Below are 19987 nucleotides of genomic sequence, written 5' to 3'. Positions count from 1 at the left end.
ACCTAACTTGCTTCTAAATATTTTTGAAGCAAGCAATCCTTAAACAAATAAACAGTCGGAAGTGAGTAAAGGATTCGACTTGAGAGATATTTCTGCACCATTATGTTTTCTGCTTACAACGTCCTTACGAAGTTGTTCAGGTTGGTTGATTTTCACTGAACGGGATGAGAAAACGATGCTTTATTTTGGTTATTTCTGTTGCTTTCAGAATGCTCCAATTCAGTAAGCTATGTTCTGTTGAATATCGTAGTCTGATAAGAGCGGTTTGTTTGGGGGAGTGAAAATTAGATTTTGGTACGAAAACAATATTAGGTATCGCACTATCCAGCAATGTCACGCTGCCAGACTAAAGTAATTGATGAGGAAACATACACTTAATTTTTAAAATCGTAAATAAATAACAGAATATCCCTTTGAAGCACGCTGTATATGGTATTATTTACAAGCAATATATTCATTGCATAAATATACTGCTCATGAATTACGTAGTCCAGGAACAAGAAAATCGCTAGCCTCTCACAGTCTTGCTCTGATATAGGGATTTCGTTCCTATCTGATTTCATAATTGAAATCATGATAAAAAGCGCAGTAAACCCTTATGAAAATAATATATTGATATAGGAAATTACATGGAAGATGATTTTATAGAAAGAAAGAAAGAAATTACATAGGAGATGATTAGAGGAAAAATAGACTTAAAAGTCCTTTAAGGGGAGAGGTTACTAAAGAAAGTTTGAGAAACACTGGATAAGAGTGATCAATCAATAACATCTGAAACAGGCTTATTAAATTTGGGTTCCAGTGATTCTTTCGGGAAAAAAATTAGTCACTACAGTACTCCGCTTAGGCAAGGAACGCTGGGAACAACGTTAAGTAAATTATGATAATTCCATGCAGAATTGCCGACTTCAGAAGGTAGTTTCGTTTGATCTCAATATTATAAACTGGTATCCCTACGTTCTTCATAGTGGTCAAGTTAGAATAATTAGTAGCATCCAGTACAACCCAAAGATGCTCAATGGAGTTGAGATTCCGTGAAGGAAAAGCCAAATCCATTATGGTTAAGCAACCATTATCACTTGAAACTACTCCTTCACATGTCCTCTGATGTAGTGCGATATTTTGATGGAAGTATGCAGAATACCAGTCAGCACCAGTCAGTCTATGTAGTAAGAAGCTTAGAGTGTCTGAAAAAAAAAAAAACATGAACCACACCGTTAAGTCTACCCACCACCATCCTGCCTGCAGTAAGTTAGTGTGACAGGCAAGTACTGTTAATTGCATGTTACTGATAGGTTTCATTTAGCATAGGGACGTATCTAATAGTTTTGGCTTTCGTGACCGAAACAATAAAATGGAGTTAGTTCTAAAATAAAAAAAAACATTACGTTATCTATATATAAGTTCAAATTATCGTTAATGCTGTGGGAGATTCACAATGAGTGCGAAGACATTTAAATAGAATCATAATGTTTATTAAGTCTTTTTTGTCTTTAACCATGGAAATATTACATTAAATTTTTGACAATCAGTATACCGCGTATGCGACTTACCACCACCCGGTTACTTCTCCTGAGTTTCAGAAAACTCTAAGCATTTGAAAAGAATATGATATCTCGCACTGCACAAAGAATGTAGATGCAGCATATAGTCAGTTAGCTGCAGAATGTATGAATAGTGTTTGGAAGAAGCCACTGAAAATACATGTTTATACATTCATGGGATTCGATAAAGCCTTACAACAGATCGGTGAAAGACAGTGCTGCTAGCTGAAGAGTTGGAGTTGCAGGTTAACAATGAAGATGAAGAGCGATTGAAACTGTGGAAAACTCTGCAAGGAAGGCAGTAATAGAACTAGAAGCATGGAAAGTTGAAGAAGAAGCTGAGCGGGTTAACAAAAAGTTTACAGCGAAACAAAATTAAGAAATTAGGATTTTTGAGGAAATGGATCCTTACATAGAGAGAGATTTAGCAAAGTACTATACCGAATAAAGCAAGCTGCAACTACTTGCTACAGAAGAAGAAATACTCGCAGAAAAGTAAAAGCAATTTATTGCAATTCCTGAATTTTAAGGATTTGTTGTTGATGATCGTGCCTCTTTCGATGAATTGTCCAATTACTAAAACAGAAAATTTGTATAATTACTCTTACATGTGTTTCATCTGATTATTTTATTGGTAAATGCACATCAGCTATGTACACTGTTTCATTAAATATTACAGTAAAGTACTGTATACAATACTTTTAGTTATAATTTATACATTTATTATTTCATTATAAACAAAAACACTAAAATTTGTCAGAAAATACAACAAAACAGGCCTACAAATTTCAACATTCAGGCATTGTGAACATATCCCTATTGTTCATATAGTTTATCAGGTTTCCAACTTATGACGAAATCCCGTCATATTTCGAAGACTGACTGTATTTACAATTTCATACATTAAATTGCCTCAAATACATGTTGCATTATTTCAGTATTTATTATATTGCATTCGTGTTTAGATAAGCCTCGTTTATATCACCAAGGGTTTTGCATCTCAATAACTAGAAATACTCATACGAAAGTGCTTTATTACTACTACCTACCTGACCATAGAATTGACATTAAATCATTGTAAAGAGGGAAGGCTTTGTTTTTGCCAAAATCGGAATCATCACAGAGTAACATTTTCTCTAAAAATTAAATTAAATTTTCTAACGCAAAAGAAAGATGACAAACATTCTGCGAATATAAGAGACCATATAATAGGAAAATTTCAGTCAGAGAATCATATTGCTTTTGTCATAATTGTACCATATATTCTTTCCTACTTTCTATTACAGAAATACTCAGCATTTCAAACTTTAATGGGTTGTAAAATAACTGAATATTATTTTACCTTCCGTTAATAAAGCATATTGTTTATCAGTTTTCGTATTTAGTAATAATTCCAACAGAACTTTGCGCGTTGCGACTGAAATGAAGGGAGATGTAAAACATTTCAGCCAAGCTAATTGAGTCCGATTTGATGGTGGGGGGGGGGGGGGGATCAGCAAATGAATAATAAGATATTTAAAAATCAATCTGTATATTTTATCTGTTAAGAGATAAAATATACTTTGAACTCAAATGTTTAATTTAAAAAAATTCGTTCCTCTGTTACATAATTTAGGATGCGTCAAAAGTGCCTAATGAGGATTTCGGGTCGCGGGAGTCATTTCAAAAGCCTGATGATCATTCGGATAACAAACCCGCTTTCATGGCATTATCTCGCACCCAGAAATTACATTACGCATTTCTCTGACTTGATTTGTGGAATAGGAGCTTCGATAAAGTTATAAATATTTAAAATTATTTCCGATCATCCGTGTCAAGTTGCTATGAAATTTAAGCAACTATTCATAGAAGTATGCTATTGTAAAAAAAAGCTTAATTCTGAAGATGTAACTAGTGAATCTGCTTATAGTAAAGCAAAGAGTAATGCACTGTCGCCAATTAACTATACGATTAAAGATATAAAGATTAGTTACAGCATGATCAGTGTATATGCATGCACGTACATTGAATTTAATACAATTTTGAAAGATAAAACTGGGGATCATTCATCTATTGGATGGCAATTTCGTTAGCATATGGGGACTTCTATAATCTATGAGAAATTTCACAAAATTTAGAAGATAAATGGAAAGTAAAACAAAACGAGTGCATTAAAATATATTAAAATGTGAAATTATTAACAAGCCACATTGGCCAATTTCTCAGTATATGGTTCACTCTTTTTCTTGTAATGTCTCGAGGGGAGGTAGAAAGAACACGTATGAGAAAGCAAGTGATTGCAATTAGGGAGGGGAGACATCTAAGGTTGAGAAACATTTTCTCAATCTTAGATGCAATAAGTGCTTTGAACGGAAGAGGATACAAAGTTTTTGGCGGCTGGATTCTAAGGACGGAATGTATTTATAGTAGGAAAGAATAGAGGTGAAAGTTAGCTCAAAACTGTTCCTCCCCTCAAATAAAGAAGGGGACAGTGAAGTGTGAAAAGACTAAAGACAGGATGTGAGGACAGTGAGGGAAGGTAATTAACACGAAGGAAGAACTCGGGTTAAAGTACAGAACCCTGATACGATATGGGTCAGTAAATTTGGAGAGGAAATTGGCAACCCAACTGCAAAACGGTGAAAGACAGATCAGAAAATGGTATCTTGGTGAGTAGACATTTGTAACGCGCGGATCAAATGCTCTAAGCGACCACACGTGTCTCCAAGCCTTTCCATTACTCATGACCAAAAGGAGTATGGTGAGGTGGAAGCGAGAGTGGCGGAATCCATATCGGAGTTCAATAATTATCTGGTTGGCCTCCAGACAGTTGAAAAATTGGTAGTTGATTATTTTTTCGAGATGACTGAGGTAAGAACAATGGGGTGAAGCTTGATGGCTGACTTTTCTCCTTATTCAAGAATGGGCTGAATATCGTTTTTTTTTCCCATGACGTTAAGCAGATGCCAGAAGAATATGACATTGCAGGTGATAAGATGGTGTTAACTCTGCAGAGTAAATTTCGAAGACAACTTCGGAGGTACTATATTAATTAGGAGAATTGTGAGCATCCAAACCCAGTAGATTTCTGGGTTTGGATGCTCAAAGAAAAAGCTTAAAAGAGGAATTTCTCTATACCAAGAGCAATAAATTGTTCTTGGTATAGAGAAATGATTTGCAATGATCATTTATACAACAGCTAAAGGAGTAGACTAATCCTAGGGGTAAATTTCATCTTTAAGTGATGTGGATGTGAGGTTAACGGGCAAATGTTGCAACCGCTAGCCTTGGCGAAGTACCAGAAGGGTCGACTGTCGTTTTATTACATATTACAGGCTGCAGTATAGGATGAGTGCGAAGTGGAGCTTGGGATGCGAACCACTTGGATAATGCTTATTTTTTTTCTTGGATTAATTCGAAACGCTGGTTGTAGAACCATGACTCAGCTAGTGGTTGAAGTAGTGGAATATGAAACTAAAGATCTTTGGATTGAGAGAACTAAAACGTATTAACATCAAAAAGTAAGTAAGAAATCATTGAGGCCGTCCAATTTGGTAACAACAGAGTGCCAAGGGTCATGAGACTGAGAACGACTATCCATGTTTCCTTTACTATGTCCTGTCCCGTCTTAAAAGGAAAAACGACGTAGTTTAATTTAACGATTACTAAGAAGGTGCTGGCGTCTATTTGGGATAACTATTTAAGAAAAGTTCCAGAGTGTTAATCGTTAAATTAAACTACATCGTTAAAAAGAACAAAAATATTTTGATGTCTCTTCCAGCTTGATCAGTAGAAATAGAGAAGAGAAGCCAGACCAGTTTGAGTAATTAAAATTGAAGTTAAGGAAAATAATCTTAAAGCTCAAGAAGGATAACTTCAGTGTGTGTGTGTGTGTGTGTGTGTGTGTAGGTAATTAGACTGCAAAAATTCAAGCTTCAGAGAAATAAAGAAGTCGGAGTGATTATGTGTTCAATACCTTTCTAGATTCCCCCCCCCTCTACATTTCACTTTACTTATATAAATAAAAAAACAGTGTGATTATTAATAACATTATTGCAATGCAAAGCACACTTTAATGAAACATTTTCAGCTTTTCTTCATTTTCATTAGTCCTTCTCATATCGATATTGCGGAACTTATCAGTTCTAATCAAGGACACTATTGAATATTACTGCATACGGATAAATCGTTATATAAAACGAGATTTGGCTACTTTTGCTCAATAGTAACAAACCATTCTTAATAACCCAGTAAGGGGCAGTATACTAAATGATATTTTAATAGCACTAAGCCATACATATTCACCTAAACATCATAGTATTAATTTACCAACTTAATTTTTCGCCAACTTTTTGTTGGGAATATTTTACTATTAACAGGACAGGCTACTTAATAACACAACACTACCATTATATAAATGCACTTTGCGTATTAATTCATGGATCATTATATCAAAAGATACTTAATTGCAACTAATAATCAATAATGATCAATATGATAATTCAAGAGTACTAACTAGTTAAACTGGGCTTCAAATCCTGTAATTTTGATTTTCCAGGATGTTTAAGGCGAAAAAAAAAAAACGTAGGCATGACATAAACGGTAATCAATTTATTAGTTACAGCATATAAGCAGATTGAAAATATAAGCAGATTGAGAACAAAGTAATTTTACACGGTCATTTCCCATTCCGCGATTTTTAACTTATAACAGCCTGTATATTCATGAATGCATAACCACCTATTAAATGCTTGGTTGGATCATTCATGTACATCGATTAATGTAATTATACGCTCAAGGTGTACATCATGTACACCTTGAGCACATAATTACAGATAATTGGAATTCGAAGTATACAGAATGGAGAAGACTTAAAATGGAGTTCATTCTTCTTGGGACAGCCAAAACAAAATGCGCGATTTGCTGGGCATAATGAATGCTAAACCTTGAAGTCCAAAATGCTGATGTAACTGATTTTCAGTTACATCAGTGTCTTGGACTTCAAGACGCTGATGTTACTGAGGTACTAAGTGAAGTGTGAACTTCGGTGGGTCAGCAGCAACTAAATCCTCTGCTTACGTTACGTTGTATGACTTATTAAGTAACCAGGGATAAATCCCCAGCCAAGAGGAGATTTATCAGAAATTCGATCCTTGCCAGTGCAGGCAGGGATCGAATTAAGAGCATCCACATCTCTCAGAAGAAACGCCAAGTCTTTGTTATACTCTAACACCATTGGGGGGGTACATTTTATCGACCGGTGCAATTTCAATGTTACCTTATTGAGTAATCACTTCTGCTATCCTAAAACACTGGATCGGGTTTCACATAAAGACCTATTTAAACAAGGTCCACTCTTATGATATGGCTTCCGAAACTGGATTATCAGCTTTCACACCAGTCACATTACGCGTGATGTATGTGGATCTTTATCCTCAATTCTGCAACTACTGATGTGATTCTACAGGACTCTTATTTAGCTTACTTCTACATACCAAAGACAACCTTGTAAAGTCTGTACATCGTACGCTTCTCACTGGACGAACGATGCACTATACAAATCACGAAACCTTGAATATCTACCCTAAATTCTGATTTCCATTTACAAACCATTCCAGTGAAATGGGATACTGAAATAATTGTTAATTTTAATACTTCAAAATTCGATCCTGTTTTGGTTCTCAGAGAAAGAATGCTTTTCTTCCAGCCTTACTTATCCTTATCTCTGGCCAAGAGATCTTTTTGGGGATAATATTTCTCTTGGGCATAAACATATCGCATTATCGTCCTCACTGAATTATTCAGAATTTTTCTCTCAATCCAGGCATATTTGACTTCTGAAAATCCATTAACTCGATAGAAATCACTCACTGACTAACGCTTTCACATTCGGTGTAGTCTCCCTAAGTTTCCTAAAAACTTCGATTCACTACAGAAAGCAGTACTTAAGTTGATTATCTCTCTCTCTCTCTCACCAATTCGCGATATACTTGAAAATACAGTGCTGCTGAACATTTTTCAACAAATATTTTCGCAACTGCATACAATTCCACCCAGCTCTCTTCTAAATCAGTTAAAACACCTGAGTTGTAAAGGTCCTGAGTAGCACCGCAACTTCAAGTTTACAGAGCTCATCTTCACCACTGCTGTCTTTTGATAGAGAATTTTCCTACTTGCAGACTTCAGGAATTACTGATTGTGCTCAGGAAATACTGGAAGTCACCAAATCCAATTTTAGCATGCTAAAGAATGTATGAAAAAAAGATGTAATAATGCAAAGTTGAAAGTTAAAACACACGATAATGAAAACTGCCTATGTTGTATGAAATATAAGTTTACTAAAGCAGGAAACTAGTTTTGGGGTTACGACGGAAATGCCAAAACGCATCTCTGCTCTAAAGTAAAATTCAGGATCTACAGGGAGAGATTTTTTTTTCAATCTATTTTATATCACGAATTGATGTTCCTGGATTACGTTCCAAATAGCTTGGTTACCAAATGAATTCAGCTCAACGTACCATGCATAAACATCTTTCAGTTAAGTAGCTTTCGAGTTTTTCTAGTGCAATGAATTTTAAAGGAAGTCCCAACAAACTTGCGAGAAAATAGCAAAATCGTAGCACCTGTTCATGAAGAAACTATCGCGAACTCTACCATCACGCTATTAAACCTCTTAATATCTAATTTCTCAACAGTCTTTATCAAAATAATTAAGGTAATATGCCTTTTTTCGCTGAACTTCCATAGATGCCATTGATAGTTAAAAATCATTCATATGGTAATGATGTGGTAATTTAATCTTTACAGAATATGCAACGATGACGTCATTGTCATGTCCAACTGTACTATGGTATAATTTATTTTTCTACGACATGAATTAAATCATTCTCTAGATCCTAAGAAGTTATTTTGTTTATCCCTGGATGTTCACGTCTGGAAGCTATCAATCAGTTTCATAGCTGAAACTTGTGTCAGCCCATTCTCTCCGAAATTTGGGCAAGAGCCCAACTCAAACCTTGGAACAAAGACGACAGTGAAGTTGTCGCTACTTTTTGAGTCTGAGTTCAGCTGCCAAATGTCTACTGGTTTGCACCTTAAAGTACGTACCTCTAAGTTCGCGGATTGTTATTTACCAGATCTATAAATAAAGATGAGCTATTTAAAGTGAAATAATTACGTAATTAACTTGCTACATGAACTAATTTGGCATCAATAGTATGGAAGTATGATTCATGTGTCAATAATTCCATTTGAACTGACATACCGTCTTTATTCTTTTGATAGATCTATCTTTCTAATGCATTTTTAAAGTGAATGCAACTTTCCATAAACTGAACGCCCTTGCTAGATACGCAGACATTCAATTTATATTTTCACTTAAATTAAACAAACACTATTTTAAAAAATATATATATAATAATAAGGCCTTATTGGAATAATCAAACTTAACTGGATAGTTCGCTGATATATTAATACAAAATATCTCGTAATTTAATAATTCATGTGAACTTTTCTTTGCATTTACCATTCAGTTACCCACATGGATGCCTTGAGAAATTTTTGAATTTTTGCACCCTCAACCAACACTTTCGTTCCTGCAAAACAAACTGGGCCATTAACACTAGTTGGTTGTTTTGGATTTTACCAAAGGAAACTAAATGAAAACCCTTTGAAAAAAGCCTAGAAAAAGTTACTCTAGCCCTTGAAAGTCCAATGTCAAAAATTATGCTTAGACTTTGAAATAGACTACTTTTTTTTAAAGTCGAAATAGTTAAATGAAGTCTTAAAAATTAATAACACTGTCAGTATCAGAGGTATCAGAAAACTGGATGCTGTAGTCAGATGTATCCACTTGAAACAACAAACATCCATCAGAATCAGTTACTTGTATTCCTTCAGGAACTACTGCGCACCAACATCTCATTGTTTATCCCCTCTCTTACATCCCTTATATGTCTATGGCCCTTGATCTTCCATACGTCTTACATCACTCAGGTCTCTATGATCTGATCTGATTTTCCCTTTCAGTCGTTTCCGACCGTAGGTAACTTTGTAGGCATTTCCCACCAAACGTATTCCTGGTGAGATTTTTTTACAGGGTAGTTCACCATTGCTTTCCCCAACCCCCCAATTTTATCGGGGATCGGGACCGGCATACGCTGGTACGTATTCTTGACTGTAATCCATATGTGTTCACGGGGAAGATTTGCCTGTTCTGGGGGGACGAAAAGCCCGAGTTTCAGGGTGAAAAAATCCCCTACCTCCGTATAAGACCGGCTAACTCATCTTTAGTCGAAAGAGACCAGATAAAGGTTCCTCGTGTCATTGACGGGAATCGAACTCGGGTCTTTCCGACCAAAGGGCTTTGTCGATACCGACTGAGTTACGGAGGCTCCCACTCAGGTCTACTCTTAGGATTTCCAAATATACCTTTTAGATCCTCCATATCTTCACTACTTGAAGGTATGGAGGTACTAGATAATACTGCAATGTGCTTAGAAGCTTTCCAGCTAATTATAAGGACAACACAGCCCAAACAACTATTGATCATCATAGCAAAAGCTAGTTTTACCAGGAAATTGATACGTTGTATATTTTAAAATCAATTTTAGCATTTGTTATTAAAATATTTCGAAAACGGTCGATTTGTGAATGATAACCGTACTGCATGCGATGCGATTATTCAGATAATCTCTATAAATAAGTATACATAATCAATGAAAATCCCTGCTAAATCCGATAACTAGATCTAATTTATTTTTTAAAAAAACTTACAATTTGTTATTCATTTTTCGAGCAATTAAAGTAAAAACAGATGCCCCATTAGTTCGTTTAATACCTAAAATACCTGTAAATTTCAAGTGCAAGGAAAAGCCCGCATTTCGTTTCTAACTAGCTAGGAGTCTTCAAACCAAGAATACATATATATATATATATATATATATATATATATATATATATATATATATATATATATATATATATATATATATATATATATATATAATCAACCTTATAGATTTACCTTATGTAGTTAATAAATTAAATAACCTTTAACAAACAAGTTCCTTCCTGTTGAGATATTTACGACGCTAAATTCATTAAAAAGATATGAGGCACACGTCACAGTGCACTGTAACATTAATGGTTTAGTTTCTGGTGTATTGGGTGTTATCAATTTTTGTTGCTACTTTCTTGGGATATATCAGGAAGATCACATATTCTGCTGCTGAAACGTCAAGTGATTTGGTGGGAGACATAGCCGATCGCTAGCGGAAAATGCAAAAGTTATCATTGGTGCAATATTTTAGGTTTTCATAAAAAAGTGAACGTCATAAGACGATCACGTGATCATATCTGGAGTGATGCGTCTGTATAACAATTAGCGGAGTAATACCGAACACTATGATCATAACTATGATTCAGGATTACATCTATAATTCTGGCACCCATAATCATAAAATATTTAATACTCTTTGGGCACCTTTTATCCCTAGATGAGAATAAAATAATGAATATAGTACGATGCTGTAATTATAAAAAATTATTCAATACTTATGTTGTCAGAGGAACAAATGCACCACAGAATTTTTAAGACACGAATATAAACAAATGGATGTCGTGGGGGGGGGGGAGTTTGGAAAGCGCTATTATAAAGGGTATTGCCCTTGGGCTAACAGTATAAACTGTAGTTTGGTAAGAGCGGAAGTGCGTGAGACGAGGGCCAAATTGTAACGCGCTCAACAAGCCAAAGTCGCCGAATTGCTTAAATTAACTTACTCGCTATGCACGTGCGTGCACGAAAGGTGGGTAACACCAAGGTTACCCACCTTTCACTTACGAAGTTGGGAAATTCAGACATGAGTTGTCACTTTTGGAAATTTGGCAATGCATACTGAAGGAATTACATGAATTATATGAAATAATATCAACCACAGGTAAGATTTCTGAAAGAAAAGGTGAAGGGAAAAAACTGATTATATCGTATTAACAGTGAATTTACACACAGAATTGATATCCCTTGATGATTCCTCAAAGCATGTAATTTAGAATTAACAAAACAGCGGGAAAATAAGTTATTTCACAAGTTATCAGTTAAATTAACTGAAACCGTTGAAATAAAACAACAGAAAGAAAATTCTCTTGCTTTTATAATGTTACATTAAAACACAAACCCCGAAAACAAGAAAAACTTTAATGTGTTTCCACTTTTATTATGCACGTATGCCTTGGCAGCAGTAATAGCTTGTCACACTACTGTACATGAATTTGGAAAACAAAACTTTTAATGGCAAGTACACAAAAGCATATACGAACTTTCTACCAAGGAAGTGTATACAATTTCTTACGTCATTTTTTTTTCTGTTTCTAAGTTTGCTAGATGACTAAACTGTTAAATGCAAATAAAAACTAACTAAAAAAAAATAGAAAGACCAAAGACAGTAAAGTTACATTCCGAAGATTAAATGAAAATACAGCAACTACATTATAACAATCTATGCTAGGCAAAAGAGATAAAAGAACAGGCACATTTTTGAAATTAACTTTAATTTCCACTTCATGAAAAATTCAAGTGAAACACAATTTAAAACTACTCTGAAGGACTGTATATCAAAAAAAAAAAAAAAAAAAAAAACGCAACATTTTTGGTGGGTATTACAAAAATGAGTACGATACTATTTAGTCATAGCAGTGACATGATTTTCTTTTGTTGTTTAAAGATTTTTTTTTTTTTTTTTTTTTTTTTTTTGTAAGGAGCGAGACGATGAGGCAAGTGTCCGGAATATATATGTATTTGTGTATATGTGTGTGTATTTTTTTTTTCAAAACTAATTATATTATTGCTTACGCTAGTGACAAAGACAAAACGAATTTTACAGCTTTTTTTTTTTAAAAAAAATCTGCTAACTACTAAGTACGTGTATAGTAGTATTATGAAATATGTATGCATACTAATTAAGCTTATAATTATATAATTAATTATATATACTACATGGAAAGTAACATAATAAAAAAAAGTCTCTTAGGGAGCGGATCTGGGCGAATTATTTCTCAAACTAAATTGCTTCATCGATGGAAAAATGTGACTGAGGTTGAAAAAAATAAATAAATAAAATATAAAATAAATAATAAATTTCAAAAAAATAAAAATACAATATAAAATGCACATTTATAATTTTTTGCGTTGTTACACGTTAAATTTTTTTCTCGATATCCTGTATCCTCGAAGAATTCTATTTGATCACAGTGCACTGTCCCCGGCTGGTCATGAATCTTCTTGCAAATCATAAAGAAGGAATTCCAAATACTCCTGTAAACTCAACTGCAATTCTAATGAAACCGAAGCATGCTCAAGTTATATAGGTACACACTGAAAAATCTGATTTTCTCCGAATTCAAAGTTCTATTTTATAAATTCACTTGAAAATATTTGTGATATAATAGTGAAGCTGCCTCACTTCTTGAAGTATCTTAAGAGTTATACCGCACTACTTACTGTTAGACAGCTAATAGCCAAGAATGATTTAAGGGCTCTATGCAGATTATCTAGCTGAATGAACAAATTTTCCCTTTTTACGGAACGAATGGGAAAAAATGTAGTGGAAACTCCACTAATTCGCTGACAGATATAGCTAGATGGCGCTGATTTGTGAAATTAAAAGAAAGTCCAATGGTGTATGGTATATGATGCTTATATGGAAAATATATTAGAAAGTAGTGCTCTAACAGTTATTATCCGCAGTATAAGAAAATATTTTGTGATTTTTAAAGCATTTAAATTTCTCTTTATCTGAGTGGATAAAGAGAAATTATTTTATTTCTCTTTATCCACGTATTATTATTTTATAATAATACGTGGTTTATCCACGTATTATTATAACGTATTGGACTGGACTCATAGCCCTATTACGACGCTAATAGGGCTATGAGTCCAGTGTATTATGCCTGGTAGTTGCGCGAGTTATTTTGGTAAACCGATTTGCCTGTTTTGAGACTGACTAAGATGGAAAAGTTATCAAAAAAAAAAAAAAAAGAACAACGTGACTTTATTCAATTCAGTTTTTACTGCAAGCGCAAAAGAAAGAAAAAGGTATTCGAAATGATTTAAATCCCACGTATTATTACCGATGCTATAGTGATATCTAAGATTCATGAAGTCAACAGAAACAATGAAATTGATTTTGACTGAAAAAAACGAAAGGACCGAAGAGGCTGACTCAAAATTGCGTTATTTCAAAAATCAGTGGAATAAGGTAAAGAAAAAGTTTAGAAATCGAGTTTAATTCTTCTGTAAATACAGAAATTCCCAAATAAAGTTAGTTGTTTTCGAAATAAACACAGAATACTAATAAAGAGGTTAATGGAAATTTTGAAGACAATCTTGTCTGGAGAAGAATCCATCTGTGGATAATTTCATTTCAGATGAACTGTTTACGAGAATACAGTCCTTGTTTTATCTGCTTTGGCTAGGCAAATAGGAATTATAAGGCGAAATTGTACCAAACACATTTAGTTTCATGCTAGCAAATGTGGATGAGTGAAAAAAAAATCGAATCCTGAAGTCTTGATTATGTAAACAATAAAAAATTTGTCTCAAAACATATTTATTTTATTTATGAATAAACACTTGCAAATTTTCGGCTGTCTAAAAACGATCTTCGAAATGGCCGCAGAAATACCCATTATTTTGTGGAAAACTCATAATAAAGGATACATTACATTTAAGTTTATCATTGAAATATAGTGTAAACGACTAAAAAACAAACGTTTGCTATAGGTTTTTGTAGAAGGTCTTAAAGAATCTTATCAAGATGGACGACGGTCGGTTGTTTGATTCACAACCAAAATAACTAAGGCTATGAGGCCAGTGTTCTATGTGTATAAATTTCATATCTTTTCTTCTGGTTGGTTTGCCTATTTTGCGACATGAAAAATCCGGATTTTCACAATTATAATATACTGATAATGAATAAGAACACTAATCAATCAATTTGTGTTGAAATACAAGCGTACTGCGTTAGGTTCCATATCGCAGGCGTATAGCGAATCATTACCTCATTTATGTTATTTATTTGTTTAATAATATAGCAGTCGCATATCTGCATAAATGACGTAAATATAGAATTTATTTTGGAAAAGTTTAATTTTTTTCGTTTCGGTAATAAGTGATATTATATTCAGCCAGTATCTTTCCCGCTGCTGGGTAAAGGCCTCTCCCATTGCGGGAAGGTTGGGTCTAGTTCTGCGATGGTGACAGCTCCATACTGGGAGAGTGTACAGATGTTTGTGTGCATGAATGTATGAAGGTGAAACATCCATGTCCTAGGCGGGATTCCAATCCACAGCCTTTTAGCTGCTGAGCGGAAACGCTAACTACTCGGCCAACCAGGCCCGCTCGGAAATAAGTATAATAGTATTAATTGGTGTACCACTTTTCACTTCACTGAGAACTTTGTTTTTACACAGTAGTCCATGGTAAGTTTAGCCTACGCCTTATCTTGTGTTCTATACATCGTTACTAAATTTAATCATTTTAATCTTAGCTGATAATGGCCGATTTTTATCTGCCGTTATTAACAATAACAATAGTTTCTGAATAGTTTACAATTCACAGCGAAACAGAGAGAAGGCGCAACAAGCAACAATGTCGTAAATAAACGGATTCCAACAAAAATTGAGCATTGGTTGATCCATGGCAGCAGTCGGACAACGTCCTATAAATGGGCATTGGCCATAAATGAAAATCATAAATATAAAGCGGGGATATTTACTGTACGCATTATTTATCAAACAAAAGGTCGCACAAATGGCATGTGTTTGTTGGGAAAAGTTGTTTGTGAATTCTCCCGCCGTCTTAAAAAAAGAACACACATGATTCAATGCTTGAGATTAATTCCACTAAAACTGGATCGATCATGTATCGAAAAACTAGGAACAAGATATCAACGAAAATCAAAAATTATTTCTATTGCTCTGTGCTGAATAGGAGATCAACGCTAACACAAATATGAAAGCATTATAGGAGTGACTGTTAAACTCTGCATATATAACTGACCGACCATCCTTTCTTATGCTGAGGAGTTACAAATTAAGACCATCAGACTCTGATCCATCTGCGCCTGTTATCGCTATTAGCTGTTTCTTCCGATAGCGTTAAGTCCATTTATGGAAAAAACAAACAAAATTTTGATTTTGTTCGTTTTTCTTCGATACATTTGAGCAAACAAGCTTAAAATATCTACCAGCTTGAGCGGGTGAGTCGATGGCGTATGCAATACTCAACAGGCTGTGGAATCGAATTCCACCAAGGGCATGGGTAAATGCTCATATATTTAGGTGCCAGAATGAACATTGCCAGATGTGAGGCTACCCTGTTTGCTGGAAGCACGACGCATGAAAAAAGTTTCCGTGTTTCGTCACGGAACTAGAAGACGACTTGGATTATCTAACCTTTAACCCACCAGCATTAATAGTAATACTGATGGGTTAAATTAATAGCAATTAATAGCATTAATAGCAATATTGGTACATATGCTAATATTAATTAATACTAATAAAACAGCATATGTACCAATATTGCTATATACAACCTGGCGTGATGGAATTCATATAAAAATAAAAAGTTAATCACGATGTCTAAAGTCGGAGATTATATACTGGACTCGGAGTTTTAAGTTTCAGAGTATATAATGACAGAAAATAGTTACTAAAATCATCATAAATATATTATGTAAGCATGTTAATAACATATTAGCATGTTAATAATAACCTGCTATTAACATATGGTAATGTTACTTTATAATTAACACATTTTATATGTTATTAACGTATGCTAATATTAGCATATGTTAATAACATGTTAACAAATATGTTAACATAATATTATGTATACATTTATGTTAACATAACATTACGCATAATGCATTAAAATTTAGCGTTTAATGCCAACTGTAGACAAACCGTACGGAAGCAAGCTTCTTCTTTTTTTTTTTCCTTGCGTGTTTGTTTCTAATCTAAGCACGGATAGGCATTCAGGGACAACCACAAAACAAAAGGGAAAAAAAAAATATCAACATCATGAGCTACGAATTAAGCACGTGGAGATCTCTAAGCAGTGCGGCGTCAACAAAACTAACGAGCTGATTCAAGTCAACAGAAGACTTTCTTTGCCAAAAGGGGAGATTCGGGAAGTTCGGGGAGGGAGATACACAGAAGCCAGTTAAAAAAGAAATGACGCGACTCTTCTTAAGGGTTCTTGTGCAAAAGTCTCCTAGAAATGAACTTAACTTGCTAACTATAAACACGCTTATTAATGGTGTAATGCACTGGAAACAACTAAGTGGAATCAAGAGAAGCTCATTTTTATGTACACGCACACACTGCCACTAAAAAAAGCGGGTATTTTAAATGCAAGCATTTTTCATGCCAAATAATCAATTGTTATTTAACTTAAGATGACTATTTTCCTAGTTAAATAGTTTTGTGTGCACGCAGAACGATCTCGGTCGCGAATTCGTCTCTATTACGTATCGTATGACGAGATACACACGAACGCTCAAGTTGATTTTAATCACTCCAATAAATATTCGCATTTAAATTACGGTATTATTTGGTGTAAAATGTGTATTCTAAATAATAAAGAGTAAGACAGATATCCTTTCTCGAGATCACAACGATTTTTCGATTTTTTAAAAATGTGAATCTCAATCCAAGAAAGCAAACTAATCATACAGCGGTACTGTAGGTGGATTATGGGCGAGATAATCTGGAAACCTTTCTCTACAAGGCAAGGATGATAGTTTTGTCAAATCAGACATTTCAGGCGTCCATAAAAGCAAAGTTATGTTCTCGCACCAGACGTGGAAAATCGTCTGGCAGTGACTTTCACAAACGGTCATGGCAGTGAAATTTGAACCCATAGCTTGGAAGAAGGGATAACCAGGCCGATGACCATAACTATATACGACAATAATTAAAATAAAATCACCGATTTGTTAAATTAATTAATAAAAGCAATTATACAGCGTTATTTACTTCATTAGTATTACATGAAAATAGGTGGGGTTTAGTTTACATCCTAGCATTTTATTTCAGTTTATTTTGCCCGTTATATCTTAGATGTATGCCTCATTCTTATAAAACCACATTTATTGGATGGGTAATGAAATGAAAGTAGAAGAGGTAAGGAGTCGAAGCCTTGTAATGATATTCCCGCACCTGTTTAGTACACATTACTAGCAATCAATTGTGCAATGCAGTGGAAATACGTTTACAGGGAACGAACACGGAAGTAACGCTGAAGAATGCCATAATTCGCAGAAGCACTTTTTTCTTAACTAGAGCGCAGAAGAGGATATTGCATATACTGTATATTAAAAAGAGAACACTATTACACTTAAATGAGTAACAGACACCATCCTGAAATATACATGTATGAAAACATAAATATAAATTTTCATATCATCCTGGGATTTTTTTTATTGATATAAAATTTGAATACAAAATCCAGCAAAGTTATTTTTAAACTTATCTAAACTGTAACGGAATATTAATTGTTTAAGCAAATGGAATATCCCCGCCGTTTTGATATCTTGAAGAACCAGGGCACCAATTACCAACCAAAAACTAGCATGAAATGCATTTTTATCTCAAAAATCGCCATACAGATTCTCCCCTACATGTAGTCGATATAATATATAAAATGAAAACGTTTATTTCCTAGATTAACGACTTATATCAATGAAAGCTCAATACAGTATGTGTACTAGCGGAAAAGGCAAGGCGGAAGTCCCACAGATACCGATTAGAAATCATTCGGGAAGCTTTATCTTCTCAAATGTATTTAGTCCAACGAAAATCATCTTTGATTTCAAACAAATCGTCAAACACGACTGCAATGGAGAATATTTTTTTTTTCATCTTGGACACATCGTGCACAAAGAATAATGGAGTTTAATTGCAGAAAATTTTATCTGTACTCTCTAAATTAAGTTTAATCTCTTATGTTTTTTTCACGCTATCAACTGATGTAAAAGGAATAAAATTAGTAATTTCGAATTTAAAGTAGAAATGGAAACAAAATTCGATGACTACAAGTAATCCGCATAAGACCATCTATAGCAGGGGTGTCCAACCTTTTAGCTTCCTTGGGCCACATTGGAAGAAGACGAGTTGTTTTGGGCCACACATAAAATACACTAACACTAACGATAGCTGATGAGCAAAACAACGTAAAATGTATAGTTAACATATTTAAATAATTTGAACTTCATTAATTCATGAAAATATATAAAAGTAAAAGACAAGACAGCAACATGAAATTAGTGAGATGTTTGACATTGTTTTTGAGACACTAATGCTTCGATATTTGGTTCGATGGAAGTAGTTGCAATTCTCAGTGAGTTCTCAAGATGCTCATCAGATATTTCGGTTCTAGTTTTATTCTTCGTGTGCTTTATCCTTGAAAATAGCTGCTCACAAATGTAGGTGCTTTCAAATAGCGATGACATGAATAAGGCATGATTGTGAAGCGAGGGATATTTTTCTCTGGGAAGATATAGCTTATAGAAGTCCAGTAAAGAAACGTGATTAAATTTTTCTTTACGTTGAGTGTCAGATTGTAGCTCTATGCATTCCATTTGAAAATTGGCAGGTAATATATTTATGTCGACTGAAAATGGAGTCGCAAATATATCAAAAGATCGATGATTTTTCCGGAAATCTTGAAACCTCTTCTCAAATTCCTGTATCAAATCGAAAAGCAAGGCTGCATATTTTTCGTTTTTCAGAGAACCGTGTTTAGCCAACGTGTCGAAATGCATAAAATTGTTTGCCTTAATTTGAGATTGCCATAGTTTCAGTTTCATTTCGAACGCTCTTATAGTTTGAAACATTGTACTGATCAGTTGGTTTTCATCTTGAAGACGCATGTTTAACTCATTTAAATGAGCGGTCAAGTCTACTAAAAATGCCAAATCTGTGAGCCAGTTTTCATCGTCAAGTTCTGGCACAAATTTTGTTTTTGATTCCATAAATGACTTGATTTCATTTCGCAAATCATAAAATCTTTTCAACATTTTACCTCGACTTAACCATCTTACTTCTGAAAAGTAAATGATGTCCTCGTAGTCAGCATCCATAAATTTAAGGAATTCCTGGAATTGGCGATGATTCAATCCCTTGGCCCTTATGAAATTTACAGCTTTGATGACAATCTGCATGACGTTATCCATCTTTAAAGCTTTTGCGCATAAATCTTCTTGGTGTACTATGCAGTGATATTTCATCATACTTAAATTTTGGGGGGCAATTGCATCGTCTTCTATTAATTTTACACGTCCATCTTTTTTACCTATCATCGCCGGGGCACCATCAGTAGCTATACCAGATATGTTCACAATGGACAAAGAAAATCTCTTTAACGTATTTTTCACTGCTTCGTATAAATCTCTTGATTTAGTTGT

At 34.3% G+C, this 19987-nt stretch overlaps 1 protein-coding gene across 7 annotated transcripts in view; it reads right to left on the bottom strand.

Moving 5' to 3' along the window:
* LOC150100319 (poly(rC)-binding protein 3-like) overlaps nt 1-19987 on the bottom strand; it is an 874229-nt gene that overhangs the window by 696567 nt on the left and 157675 nt on the right. The gene's annotated exons all lie outside the window — the stretch shown is intronic.

The sequence above is a fragment of the Typopeltis vanoorti genome, chromosome 13 (genome assembly GCF_054136105.1).
Source record: "Typopeltis vanoorti isolate ZY-2024b chromosome 13, IOZ_Tvanoo_1.0, whole genome shotgun sequence".
NCBI lineage: Eukaryota > Metazoa > Arthropoda > Arachnida > Uropygi > Thelyphonidae > Typopeltis > Typopeltis vanoorti.
This window is presented reverse-complemented; position numbering and strand designations above follow the sequence as displayed.